Below are 10,268 nucleotides of genomic sequence, written 5' to 3'. Positions count from 1 at the left end.
AGGAAGACAAAATGCCTTTGATCATTTAAAGGTCTATCAGCAAAGAATGTGTCATAGTTACAATCACAAGGTCAAATCGAGAGCATTTCAAGTTGGGGAACTAGTACTAAAATAAAATCCATGCAACCAAGAAGATTGAGAAAAGAAAGGAAAGTTTGAACCAAACTGGTTAGGTCCATTTGTGGTCACAGCAGTATTTGGGTCAGGAGCATATCAGCTATCAACACAAGATAGGGATCATCTCAAGGAACCCATCAATAGCATGCATCTGAAAAAGTTTTATGTCTGAAAAAGAAAAAAATACAAAAACTGTGAAAAAGCAGAAAACCCAAAAATAGTGAAAAGGTAGAAAATCCAAAAACAATGAAAAAGCAAAAAATCCAAAAATAGTGGAAAAGTAGAAAAATAAAAAATAAAAAAAATATGAGAAAAAGTGCTAGCTCTTCCATCTATTGGTTCATGCATCCTTCTGCTTGCATTCTTTTTCCATCAGTTTTGTTCATATCCATAATAAGCCTTTGTACATACGTAGGCATCCTAGGTGATTTCTCACCATGGTTTGGATCATTGGGTATGTCATAATGAGGTTTGTTTCTAGACTAGGGGCAAAAATTTCCTTAATTTTAAGCTTAATCAAACAAGTAGAACAATAGTCAGACAACTCTTGTCAAGCAAAAACTGAGACACATCCAACATTGAACATGAGATCAAATTGTCCACCATCAAACTATCACATGTCAATCTAAGCACATCACACACTTTTCAATGGATGATATCTTTTGGATAATGATTTTAACATGATTGTTCAACTTTTTTATTTTCGCTATCATGATTTCTAAGTGACTCCATGATGTCTCTGACTAGAGGAACAAGGAAGGAACATAATATTTTTCTTATCTGTTGTATGTAAATTAATCATTAATATGTGCAAATTTGTCTCAGGACATGATCATTAGAGTATCATCGAAGACATTTCCGATTTGTGTATATAAATGGTTAATACTACCTATTTTACGCAAGCAACACTCAAGTCATCTTGGTTCAATTATACCTTGATTCTTGTGCTAACTTGCAACATCAAAATCCAAGAAATTAGTGCTCAGGTCATTATGGTTTAATTATACCATTGATGTTTGCACTCACTTCCCACATTTTTAAAAGCAAAATCTCAATGATGACAAAATGCAATAACCTAGTGACTGGTTCAGTCATAGCTTCACATTTCATTTGCATTGTCATTTGCATTTAGCTTGCATCTCATTATTGTATGGGTTCTCGCAAGCTCATCTTATCCAAGGTTAAATCTATCACAGGAATCATCAAGGTATCATCATAAGTGTATACACAATCAGACTGATGACCCATCTCTCTCCAGATATTGTGGACCTAGCGCAAATCCTATGTTCCCCCCTCAATAGAACCAACATCAGCATGTCTAAATCTTCCTGCAACCTGATATCAACAAAAATTTTAGTTATTTATCTAGTCATCCTTATCAATTATATCAATCATTCACATCTAAATCTATTCTATCATGTCTTATACAAGATGTATCTTTCTTGGAACTAGACATTCTAATCAATTCTTATATAGGATATATTGTTCCTGAAACTAGACACTTTAATCATCTTTGTCTTATACAGGAGGAGTCATTCCTGAAACTGGACTAAATCTTGATCTTATCAATCTAATCAATCAAGCTTTATCAATCATCACATCGAGAACCGCATCACCATGATTGAATAACTCGCACTTTCATCAATCAATGTTGCGGAAATCAAATCATTTCTAATCGGGATATCAATTTCACAAAAAATCATACACTCCAAAAGTCAATTATCTAAATTGATCTCCCGAGGGGGCATCATCATACCGCAATTTATCAATAAATTTCTGGGGCATCCTATCGAACCAATATCATCATCAAAATGATATTATTCTTTGAATCAATGCGTCATCACACCTTGCTTCAAAGAGGGGCAAAATGTGTACACCTAAAAATGGTCTGAAGATAATTAATTAAATAAGCAATTATTTAATTAATTCCCCTTCCTAATTTAATTGAATTATCCCTTTCATCTACTTATTAATAAATCTAAGGATTTATTTAATAGGTTCATTTCAATAAGTCCCCTTTGATTAATTAATTCAAATTAATTAATCCTCCCCCCATCTAATTCATTTCTTCTAATCCCATAATTAATTAAAACAAATCAATTTATGAGTTGCTGAAAATTAATTAGTCTTTTCCTATTATTTGAATTTTTAAATTCAAATTAATCACATGCCTCCTAACTTCTAACCACCTGACCTAACCATCCCTCTAACCTAACCCATTCCACCTAACCTTGGGTTTAACTAACCCTATCCTATCTTACATATTCTAACCTCCTTATCCTAACCTCCTATGGTGTGGATATTCTCCCCTTGAGACACATGGCACTTTGGCCATGTGTCTCCTCTCTTGGACACTTACCCTCTTATGAGAAAGGCTCCTTGACACTTGTCACAATAGAGATGACAAGTGTCCCTTCCCCCAACCTCTTCTCCAACCTCCTCCAATTTCACCCTTGATATCTTCAGACTCAATCTTCACCGTTGATTCCTACCACCTCACCCCTGGCCTTGGAAATCCTATAAATATCCCCCAATTTTGAGCACAAAGGATCCCATCTCATATCAATTTAGGCATTGTTACTATAGGCATATCCATTTGAGCATTGTTATTATAGGAAATCGCATCTTAGATCTAGTTGAATTTGATCATTTTCTAGCATAATTGTTGAATCAAGTAGCTTAATCAATCTATTTTCTATCTTAATTTCATCATCATCATAGCTTAATAATGCATATCATTAGCTTTATTAGACTCTTAGATCAATCTAGCATAATCAATCTCATCTAGTTTGCATATCATCATCATTTGAAATCCTCCATCTAGGTGTAGTCAAGTCACTGGGATTGCTTATCCAGATCTGAGAGCAAATCCACACTCACATCTCTTAGGAGGCGATAGGTCTCTTTGTCATGGTTTACCTTTCATTTTCTTTTAATTTTCTAACCATGCTTGTAATGATCTATTGAGTGTTTGTGTTGCAGTTGTAGGTACCACACTTCACAGGCATGACGGTAGCGAGTAAGAAGGATTCAGTCTTTGTATGATCAAGAGGGTGTCCAATCAGACATCTTGATTGGTTGGAGACTAATGGAAAGCCAGAGATCCCACTTGTACATGATCTTGAGGATATACTTGAGAAAGAATCCAAAAAAGTATATTCAGCTAAGCAAGAGCGGTCTGGTTTCAAAACTCCACTTTGGGACATTAGCACATATGATTCATCCCAAGAGGAAGGTGGATTTGTTCATCTTTTCCAAGAAGTGTTGAATCAAGTTCTAGTACCCTTGTTTGTCCTCCATCTATAAAAAATTTCTTATGATCATGCAAGGCATTGCAAGTTGTTGAAGAAAGGCAACTATTTTGGAAAGCCCATGAATGGTTTCATTTATGAAGTTTTCAATTGTTAGTTAGTTTAGGTTAGGTTAGTTTTCTTTTCAATAAGTGTAGTTGTACAAAATTGAGTATTTTTTCTCAGTCAGATCATCCTTCTTGTCATCTATGTCTTTGTTGCCTGACTCTATAGCCCAATGCACACAAGCACATGGAGTTCTGGATTCTACAATCTTCAAGTGGTGAAGCTTTCTCCCCAGTTAGAGCTAGGTGTTGTATTTGATTTCAGCATGATCGAAATTGTGAGGCAGCCCTATGAAACTAGTTTGTTTCATAACTCACATCCTCCAAGAAAGATTAATCAACCTCATCAATTAGGCACTTTTTGTTTTATCTTTGTTTGGTCGTTTAGAAGTTAGAAAGTTTTTATGTTTTGACTGACAGGTCAAACTTTGTCAGACTTTAAAGTTCGACCTTCAATGAGACATGTCAGGATGTCAGACTTTAAAGTCTAATGTGCCAGTTTCCCTTGTGTTAAGTGACTGACAAGTCAGGCTTTAAAGTCTGACCTGCAGTCGAGTTTCTTTTGTAACTTACAGGTCAGACTTTAAAGTTTGACTTGTGGGAAGGATTTAGTTTGTGTTTTCGCATGTCAGACTTTAAAGTTCGATGTGCATAGTCTTGCAGTTTTTGTTTGATGCAAGTCAAACTTTAAAGTCCGACGTACATTTTGTTTGATGCAGAGTGCAGGTCATTGTTTTTTCTTCGACCTACAAATTTGTTATGTCCTTCTTGCATATCGGACTTTAAAGTTTGATTTGCAATCGTGATTGATTTTCCTTGCACATCAAACTTTTAAAGTCCGATGTGCGAATATTGAGTTTCCTTCTGAGGCTGCATATTGTGTTAGGACCCAAAGGAAACTGAGAGGGGGGGGGAGTGAATCAGTTGTCTATTAATTTCAACCTAAATATAACTTAATCAAACTTGATGCATAATACCGGCAAACCAAACTTAATGTCGGTTGACAGTTTAACAGTTAATAACAATACCGGTGAAGCTTAATGCATGAAACAGAAAGAGAAATAACATCCACAACACATAACATAGATATTTGTACGTGGAAACCCTGTAAGGGGAAAAACCATGGAGGGAAACCTTACCCACAATCAGATGATACTACTGCAGATAGTATGTGTGTACAAATGGGGTCTGCACATGCAGAAAGGCCAACTGCCTAGAGCTCACTGCTCAATGACAAAATGAGAGTCACACTGACTACAATAGGATGGTTAAATCCTAGATAATGTACTGCTCAAAATAGCATCTTCATATGCTGGATTCAGTACTGGTTAGGCTCATATTATCTCCTTTATACCTCCTTTGAATCTTCAAAAGATGTCTACATGAGTAGCTCCTCTTATATTCACATATTCCTTATCACATTCCTCTTCCACTATCATATTAATCTCACAATTGAGATCTTACATATATACCAAAACCTAAGACCAAATGTGTAGGTCGGCTTACTAAGAATATTACAATTAAATCAATTACAAATGAATCAATATGTGATGCATCATGTCTGCTCAATGCATTTACAATAATAACCAATCAATAAATCATCTCCTAGAACGTGTCATGCTGATCTGGAATAGATAACGCATGCCAGTCCATAACCTAGACCAATTTGCCGGTAACAGCAAATATGCCAACTCGATTAGACCAATAACCAAATCACCAAAACCAAGTGTTCAAACCATGTCTTCGATATAACAAATTAATCTCCAGATGATAACAAGTCATCCTCTATGTCGGTGAACAATATAACCTGTCGGTGAACCAGATACCGGTGACTGTGCATAAGTCACTGAACATGTCGGTGAACATAACCAAAGATCTCTAGAAAGATAGGTGTTGATAAGTGTTGACAATTGTTGACATCAATGACAAAACCAATGCAATACATCCATAATACCAACATATCAGACTTTAAAGTCCGACATGCAGCTGCTTGTCAAGTTTTTCCCTTGCAAGTCAGACTTTAAAGTCTTACCTGTGTATGATGTTTGTTTGAACTTGCAGATCGGACTTTAAAGTCCGACCTGCAAGTTTTTCGTAGTTTTTCCCTAAGTCATTTCTGACTCATGTTTCTTGTTCCGATCAATGAAATTTGCTTGTCCGATGGTGATCATTTTTTAAAAACTAATGATCCATGTTGAAATGTTTGATCCCTCTCCCAGCAAATCGATAGAGAAAAGAAAATGCACTAATGAGATTGTTGATATGGTGCCAAACAAAGATAAGATGCAAGCTGTTTTGGCTCATTTTGAAGAATTTTATAAATGCAATGAGCAAGAGAAAGTAGAATAAAGTGTCTCATTGACACTATCTTTTCATGTAGCTACATCTTTAGGCACTACAAATTTTCTTCCAGTTGCACATTTTCTTAATGCATAAGTTGTAGTCAAGTGGGACTGTGTAGTTGAATTAGTCAACTGTGCCCATATTTTTCTCCACTCTTTTCCTATATAAGGAGGACCCTCATTTGTAAATATTTATCTTTTTTATGCTTAGCAAAAAAATCTGCCAAATTTTATCTCAATTAAGACTTTGTGCTTTTGATGTAAAAGTTGATTCAAGGAAATAAAGATAGCAATCCACTAGTTTCCAAACTTTGTGTTGAGTCAAAGATTGTGATTATGATTAGAATTATTCTTATGTCTAGTTCTCATAATCATTTCTTATGTACTTGAATATTTATTGGTAAAATTGTGAATGCTTATGAATGAGCTTTCTACTAATGTAGATAGACTTTGTGCTATCTACATATTTGGGAAATCTTCTGACAATTAAGTGATTATGTAGGAAGCTTTGTATTGCTAGTGATTACTTGTAGATTTTTAGGAATCATTGATCACGTTTTGGAGACTTTGAGCTACAAGTCATGATTGAAATTGTAATTGTGCTAGTTAGTGTAATTACATTCAAGTAAGAATTTGATCTTACATGATTGTGAAGATATTGAAGAATCATTGTAATACGTTTGTTAATTGTCAAGTTTAGTAGTTGTAAGAAATACCAATAAGTGAAGGGAAAATACATGAATTCTGAAAAAAGAGAATTACATGCCTAGAACTTAAACTTGAATTTTATTTTACAAGTTGTTGAAATATCAAAATTCCACTAAGGGAACCCCCCCTTGCTGAGAGGAGAGACTCTATCTCATGATATCTATGTGTGAAATACATATTTTGTCATTGGTACGCTAGTGACAAAATATTCACCCAACACAAATCAAAGAAAAGGCACGGTCACTTTAGCTACTAAGTTTTGTCTAATTTGGTTTTTATCTTTTACCAATTGGAAAAGATCATGTTTCTATGCTACTCAAGGATGTCCAAAAGTGACTAGAGGAGTTATGATAAGCATGATCCCTTTCTTTGTTTGTTGTTTGTGGTGTGAACCAATGAGGTTCTGGGGCAATTTCTCTAGTGGGTGTCTATGATAGGAGCATTCAGCTTGTGAATGCCACACATACCTCGACCCCTAGCATAGTTCCTAGAATAGACGGTTCATTCCTTATCTGCTACATGTTTGTTTCTTGCAATGAGATATCTATAGATCTTGGTTCTTTATACCTTAGTGTACTGAGATTCATTGTTACATGATAAGGCTCAATGATGATAATGTATTGCACTATGAATAAATTCAAAGAAGAGTACTCATCGCTATTATTCATATAATATCATATCGGTTCTTGATATCAAGTTGACATAGTTGATTCTTCATTTTTAACATATCTTTTCATCACTTTGAGTCATGTGTTTTAGACCTTCAATTAATAGAAGAGCTTCACTATTAGGGTATTCTTGGGATATCCATTGTTTAAAGTTGTCAAATTGATTGTCCAATTTTGAAAGTTGATCTATGGAAACTCTAGTCAAAGCTTCTTCTTCATCTTTGGAATCATCAATTGGGTAGATAGATATGTTATTAGGATGAGAAGAATTAGCATTATCCTCATTGAAGAAGTCACCCAAATTAGGCTCCATCTCTTTGAGAAGTAAACCTTGGGAAGCCTTAAATCTAATGCTTCACCTAATAGGGATAGTATAGGTAAGGACTAATAGTGGTAAAAATCATGCACTAGAGGGAAAATTTGAATTTGAGTTTTAAATTTTGGGGAACAAAGTTTGCAAAATTGAATAATGCACAAATGATGATTATACGATTTGAACTTTGTTGAAAGAATAAATGACACAATTTCCAAAATAATTGTTATGGTGAAAATAAATTAAAATTTTAAAATTAGGGCCAATGGGATACCATGTAACTTTAAAACTAAAATTGACAAAAAAATTAAAATCAGGGCAGATTACAATTAACCACTTAATTTTAAATTTTTTCTTGAAAGTTGTGATGTTGAACTTGTGAAGTATTTTTATTTTAGAGGGATCAAAATTTGACAAAATCGGCCAATTTTCTAGATTTAAGCAATTAAATACAATCATAATAGTCTCCTGAGATTTTGGGAAAAAAGTCAAGGATGGTGTTGAAGTTGCACATGGTCTACCCAACTTTTCAAAAAATTTCAAGGATGAAAGCTACGATGATTTTAGAGCTAACCTCAAAAAAATGGTTGATTTTATGAAGTTTATATATGTGAAATTAAGGTTTGAATGTGAAAATAGGACCCTATTAGGGTTTTGAAAAAGATAAGAAATTGAATTGCAAATTTGAAAAAGGTCAAACCTAATGGATAGGGCAACCTTGAATAATGTTTTGAAAATTGAAATTGGTTGAAATTGATTGAATTTTAAACAAAATCCAAGTGAATTTGAAAATTAGGGTTTTAGGACCTAACCACTAAATTTTTATATTTTGAATTTTGGAAAAGGGAGGGAATTTGAAAATTTGAATTTTAGGCAAGAAGACAAGTCTGAAAATAGCTCTAAATCTGAAAATTAAATGTGAATCCAATGTTTTCACAAATTCAAGTTGAATTTTTTAAAATTAGGGTTTTGACCATTAACCACTTAATTTGTAAAATTGATTTGCAAATTGAACAAGACAAATAAGAAATCGAATTTAATACAATTTTCAGATCTAAAACAATAGATAGAAATTTTTGCAAAAAACAAGTTCAATTCCAATTTTAACAAATAGGGTTTTGAATGATTAACCACTAAGTTTTTCAAGAAAATTAAACTTGTAAATGAAAAATATACAATAATGTGAAATGTCAGGTATGTAAGGTGTCGAGTTCGCCAAAATGTGATGGTGAAAAAGGAGGGGGTGATGGAGATCAAGTGGAAAGATTTACCCTCCTCAAGAAATGAGTGAAAGTTTCACAAAGGATCCTCTTCAACCTCTTTCACACATTACAATTAAAAGAGGGGGGTTGAATTCACTAGATCCAATATCAATGGAAGGAGATTGAATGCTAAGTGAATTGACAATGAATTTCTAAACTACAAGTAACCCCTCTTTTAGATTGGATAAGATAAATTAAGCATTTGAGACTAAGAGTAAAGATGGTAAAGAAATGATTATAACTAGAGATAGAAATGTGAGATGAAGCTATGCACCTAGAATTAGTAGTAAAATGCCGAGACAAAGCTCCCCTATAAATTTGAGTGAAAGTTGTCGAGACCGTGTTGAAAGTATACTCGGTGCTCTGAAAAATTCACTTACTGAAAAGGGGTTTTTCGTCTCTGAAAAAGAAGCTTAAACCTACAAATACAGTTGCGCACTTGCAACCTACACACAGAAAAGAGAGGAAATGTTTTTGGGATTGGGTTTTCCTTTAGGTCAAACACTGGTTTTGGAACTAACCAAATGATGAAAATTACTTGCAAGTAGATGAAAGTAAATGACTGAAGTAGAATTAACCTCAAGAGAGGATGCAATTAAAATGTTGATAGAGTTGTTTGAAGGATATGTAGAATTGAATACTTTGTATGTTGATGGGGATCTCCTCTTCAGTGGTTGAATCCTTGACTTGAATGCAACACCTAGCCTTGAAAGGAGACTTGACATGCTCAATACTTGAAAGGAATGCTTTAATGCTTGATTTTTCTTCTTAAACTTATTGAACTCCTTCACTTGATTCAACTTATTCACTTGATTGAACTTATCCAAATGAGAGGGGAAAATGCATCTTATATACTTGCCAATTAGGGTTATTTCATTGATTTTCCGTCTTAGGCCTACATAGAAAACCTTTTCTTGCTTCCCATTGGCAAGCCCAATGTGGGATTTAAGTGGAGGGGGGCCAAAATAGGACAAGGACAAGGGTTCCATGCCCATATCCTAGGGGGGATAGGGGCACCACGCCCGTGTCCTGCCCGAATCCAGGACAAAAAGTAAGAACAAGCAGTGCAGGATACAAGAAAATGCATGTTTTGAGAAGTGCAAGAATGTCTCAGGTCTCCAATCAGGCTTAGGGATTCATTTCAACAATGTGAAGACCCAAATGCGGTCAAAAATTACAGGTTCATGATTTTATGATGCTACACTTACTAACACTTCTACTAATTCAAGAGGTACAATCCACAATGTATTCTGGGATAACAAAAGCATTCATATAGGTTGCATATCATTTTAAGTGCATTTTCTATTAGTTAATTTGCATTATCACTTAATTATGTGTTACTTAGATTCACTTGTGTTATAACATAGCTTAAATGCATCTTCACTTAGATTTTATTGCATTAGATTCATTCAGATAAATATCATATCATGTAAAACTCATTTTTTCATTATCATACTAATCTGTGTCAAAAGCATTACTTGCACAATAATATCATCACATCAT

The sequence above is a fragment of the Cryptomeria japonica genome, chromosome 6, assembly GCF_030272615.1.
Source record: "Cryptomeria japonica chromosome 6, Sugi_1.0, whole genome shotgun sequence".
Taxonomy (NCBI): Eukaryota; Viridiplantae; Streptophyta; class Pinopsida; order Cupressales; family Cupressaceae; genus Cryptomeria; species Cryptomeria japonica.
This window is presented reverse-complemented; position numbering follows the sequence as displayed.